Source organism: Callospermophilus lateralis, chromosome 1, assembly GCF_048772815.1.
Source record: "Callospermophilus lateralis isolate mCalLat2 chromosome 1, mCalLat2.hap1, whole genome shotgun sequence".
Taxonomy (NCBI): domain Eukaryota; kingdom Metazoa; phylum Chordata; class Mammalia; order Rodentia; family Sciuridae; genus Callospermophilus; species Callospermophilus lateralis.
The window spans coordinates 188607403-188612802 of NC_135305.1; positions in this window are offsets into that span (position 1 = coordinate 188607403).

The window sequence follows — 5400 nt, forward strand, 5'->3', positions numbered from 1 at the left end:
CCCACAACTTTGGAGGAGGCCAGTGATCCAGACAGTATAGGTGAAGAAAGCTACTTAATCCCTATCAAATGCACGAATGAGAAGATATGACTGTGCTAAGCTATTGTGTTAGCTGTTTGTTCATATGGCAGCATTGCCTAGCTCAATCCTGATTGATAAAGTTGGGCATCAATTAACATCTTAAAAGAATTTATTAGTCTTTTTTATGAATCTGTTTACAGGGACCTTTTGTTATCTCTATTTTCCATCAGTGAATGAATTCTTCTCCCCTTAAGCATCATGCTATATTCTAACTGCTAGCTCATTTCTGCTATGTGTCATCATTTTTCTGCTTAAAAGATTCTTAGAAAAAAAAAGAAAAAAAAAGATTCTTAAAATAACAAAATTTCAGCTGTTCATGTTAGTCTTTTTTTTTTGCTCCCAGTGCTGAAAATTGAACCCAGGGCCTTGAATAGGCTAGGCAAGTGCTCTGTCTCTGAGCTACATCCCCAATCTCAGGTTATCTTTTTAATTCTAATCCCTGATTCTATCTCTAACTTTGAAATTCCTAAACCAAATTAGTAGGTCTATTGCATCAGTCAGACTGACTAGATCTGGCTACAACTCTCAAATCTTAGTGGCTTAAATTAATAAAGGTTTGTTTCTTGTTCATATTACATGTTTATTGAGGGTTGGTCATTGTCCTTACTCCAGAAACCAAGCTGTTTTGGGAAGCTATCATCTGGGATATTGCCAGATGTCTAGGGCAAAAGGCAAAGAAAGCCTGGTGCAATTCACTTTAGAAGATTGTCTAAAGCAAGTCCTATGGTTATACCTAAGGGTGGAGAAGTGAAATCTTTACCAAGTACCTGGGAGAAGACAATCAAATGTTTGTGAATGACTCCAATAACTGACACAAAGTAACCCATTTGATTTTCTTTTTCTTTTCTTTTCTTTCTTTTTTTTTTTTTTTTTTTTTTTGTACCAGGGATTGAATCCAGGGTCTATGAGCTACATTCCTAGCCCTTTTAATATTTTATTTAAAGAGAGGGTCTCACTAAGTTTAAGTTGCTTAGGGCCTTGCTAAATTGATGAAATTGACTTTGAATTCACAAACCAAGCCGCTGGGGTTACAGGCGTACACCACCACGCCCAGCTCTTTTTGATTTTGCACAAACTTGAGGAATTATGAAGAACAGCTGGTACATGAAGGTGCAGAAGGAGCTAGTATACTCCATATTAGAAGAAAGAAGTATTTTATTACTAACATTGCTTAGACTTGCTAGCTATGGTGTGGTAAGAACAAATACACATTGATGGTTTTTGTTGTTCTTAAATTCTCTAAAGATCATTCAACACCTTATTTAATTGCTTCATTTGGCAAAATACGGTCATCTGCACACTATCTACACATGACTCTGTAAAAAATTCATGTGACACTTTTTTATGTGACCTGGTTCCTTTCCTGAGAACTGCATAAATGTTCACTAAAAAATACTTTAGATTCTCATTGCACAGTATGATAGCCACTAGTAATGATTTAGAATTGAAATGTCAGTTCTTCAGATACAAATACATTCCTTTTTTTTGGGGGGGGGGTGCTAAGGATTAAACCCAGGGGTGCTTAACCACTGAGATACATCCCTAGCTCTTTTTTATTTTTTATTTTGAGACAGAATCTCACTAAGTTGCTTAGGGGCTCATTAGGGCCTCCTAAATTGGTGAGGCTGGCTTGGAATTAGCAATTCTCTTGCCTCAGCCTCCCAAGCTACTGGGATTATAGGGATGTGCCATTGCACACAGGCTTTTTTTTTTTTCCCCCCTAACTCTATCCAATTTTGAGTCATTTTTTAACATAAGGAGAGTCAGGCCAGACATGGTGGTGCATGCCTGTAATTCCAGCAACTCAGGAGGCTGAGGCAGGAGGATTGTAAACTCAAGGGGTTTTTTTGTTTTGTTTTGTTTTTAATAGCAGTTTTAGGTCTCAAAACAGGGTTTTACACACGCTAGGCAAGCGCTCCACCACTGAGCTACAACTTCAGTACTGTCACACTATATTTCAAGAGCTTAATGATTATATTGGCTACCATATTGGTCAGCACAGAAAACTTCTGGACCACTACAGAAAGTTCTATTGTTGATTTACAACCTTGAAATTTTTTCTCCTTTATTTTGCCAGGAGATAGAGATGAAGCATCTGAAATCTGGTTTTACCATGTGTAGATTTCATATCAAATTTGTATTTCTTGCTATAAATTTTTTCCCCTTTTTTTCTGGTTGATAATTGGATTTCTAGAAGTCTTTGACAATAGTACAAACTATACAAACAATACAAATTACAAGAGGAGGAACCACTATAACACCTTTCCAATAACAAAGGTTTTAGTTTTCTTAAAAAAAAAAAAAAACAACAACAACTTTAGTTTTCCATTGGCTCCAATTTGGCCTGCATCTTTTGCCAAATTGTTGGATCCTTGAAATCAATTTTATAAATATTTCTTATTCAGAGAAGAAACAGTTCTTCAGAATTGTCCTGAAAGAGCCAAGCTGGCCTGCCATACCAGTAGTAAGGTGACATGCTGTCACAAGCTCTACTCTGACCACCAGCTACCCCACAGAGAATGATCCTAAGTGGCAACTTATACCCAGCAACCCTCTCTCCCTAGGCCCTTCCTCAAGTTCAGCTTCAGGAAGTTTGTTAAACGTGATTCTTGTTCATAGGCTTTAGCTATTTTTGTTTGTTTGGCAGTCCTTGGTATTGAACCCAGGGGTGCTCTAACACAGCTACATCCCCAGTCCTTTTTAAATTTTTTTGAGAGAGGGTCTCACTAAATTGTCAAGGCTGGCCTTGAACTTTCAAACCTGCTGCCTTGGCCTCCTGAGTCAATGGGATTACAGGTGTGCACCACTATGCCCAGCATAGATTTTAATTATATTTATGCTGCAGGGAACATACACTTTCCAACATATTCTTTTTTTTTTTTTTTTTTTTTTGTGCCAGGGATTAAACTCAGGGGTGCTCAACCACTGAGCCACATCCCCAGCCCTATTTTGTATTTTATTTATATATAGGGTCTCACTGAGTTGCTTAGTGCCTCGCTTTTGTTGAGGCTGACTTTGAACTCTTGATTCTCCTGCTTCAGCCTCCCAAGCCACTGGGAATATAGGCATGCACTACCACACCCAGCTAACCAACCTATGCTTACATAGGAAATACAGACTGAAAATAGTGGCTATTTTCAGTGGAAACGTTGATCAAGTTTCTTTTAAAAATTCTGCTACAAAGTTATAACAGTTAGTCTTTGCCTCATAAAGCATTCAAAAACATACTTTTGAATGAAGTAACTGGCACACACACTTTGCAACTCACTTCCAAATCCTGGTAAATGGGAACTTAAACCTCCAAAATTGATTAAATCATTTAATTACATGCCATGAGTGCCTGAACTCATTTGCTTGCAAATCTCATTGTCATTTAGAGAGAGATTCATTATTTATTTGGCAGTCCTGGTTAGTTTTAGAAGGAATAATGGAGGGGTAATGTAATTATCAGTCATCTAATCACTAAGTTTTTTTGTTTGTTTGTTTGTTTGTTTGTTTTTGCTTTTTGGGTACTGGGAATTGAACTTGGGGTACTTTACCACTGGGCACTTTTACCTCTCCAGGACTTTTTATTTTGAGACAGGTTCTCCCTAAGCTGTTCAGTCTGGCCTCAAACTTGCAATCCTCCTGCCTCAGCCTCCCTAGTAGCTGGAACGCCTCTGGCTTTGTCACTAAACTTCATATTAGAATGTAAACATAGTATTCAGGTTCTAGAGATTGGTGACTAACTAAACTAGGAAATTTCACTTATCCAAAAGGAAAATACAAAAAAAAAAAAAAAAAAAAAAAAAAAAAAAAAAAGATTTACATTAAGAACTCTGTTCATTGGCCCTGAGCTGGATTCTGTGGGTGGGGTCGTTACAATCTAATGCAATCAACACATCCAGTATTAATACTGTGATTAGAATGAAAAATTTTTCAATGTCCCCTCCACTTTTCAATGTAGCAGTTCTTTAATTTATTAATGCTTAGTTTTTGCATCATGCAAAAATATACTTACTATGTATATTTTCTCCTTTAAGTCCTCATTCAAACTTTTTTCTTCCGTGTGTGTGTGTGTATGTGTGTGTGTGTGTGTGTGTGTGTGTGTGTGTGTGTTTTCCTAGGGACTGAACAAGTAGGGCCTTGCCCAGGCTAGGAAAGCCCTCTACCACTGAACTGCACCCCCAGCCCTTCTTACCCTTTCTTAAAGTCAGTTTGTAAGAAGAGAATTGGAGCCTTACCCCCACCCCACACCCTTAAAGCAAATCAATAACTAGGAAAAAGACCAAGAAGTGCCAATCCCAAAGACAGAAACCACCAATGAAGATGTTGACTGCCACTTAAAAATGTTCCCAATAGCTGGGTGCCATGGTGCATGCCTGTAATCCCAGTGACTCTGGAGGCTGAGGGAGGAGAATTGCAAGTTCAAAGCCAGCCTCAGCAATTTAGTGAGGCCCTTAAATGACTTAGTGAGACACTGTCTCAAAATAAAAGATAAAAAGGGCTGGGGATGTGACCCATTGGTTAAGTGTCCCTGGTGTTCAATCCCTGGTTATATGTTCCTAATATAACCCCTCCTCAAGATATCATTGATTGTTTTTATATGATTTATAAAATCCTTCTGAAGTTTTTAAAAAAAAATTTTTTTTTTTTTTTTTTTTTTGGTACCAGGGATTAAACTCAGGGGCACATGACCACTGAGCCACATCCCCAGCCCTATTTTGTATTTTATTTAGAGACATGGTCTCACTGAGTTGTTTAGCACCTCGATTTTGCTGAGGCTGGCTTTGAACTCGCGATCCTCCTGCCTCTGCCTCCTGAGCCACTGAGATTATAGGTGTGTGCCACTCGCTTTTCAATATTTTGAGCAACAACATTACAATTATTTCAGACTGGTACTCTTCCTATCATTACACTTAATGAATGTGTTAGTCATTTATGAATGGGTTAGTCATTGCTTTTTTTTTTTTTTTTTTAATAAAAATTTTATCTCAAGTTCCGTGGAGGTAGACAGTTGCCAAGTGTCAGCTGAACTAGTCAGGACTTTCCTGACTTTCTGGTCCTTTAGTGGTCGATACCACCACCACATAATCTTCCTTGAAGACTCTGTATTGAAGCTGGGACCTGGAAAAATCCTTTGAAAGGGATTAGTAGAATCCTGCTAGGATCTAGAGGACAACAGGAAAGATAAAACTAGTCATTCTTCCATACAGATAACAAGATAAAGGCTCCTGGGGAATCTCTAAGGCATTAGGCAAATTTCTTACTCTGTTTATACCTGTTTCCCCTCTTAAAAGGACAGGATGCTATGCTAGGCAAGGATTCTGGAGTCAGACC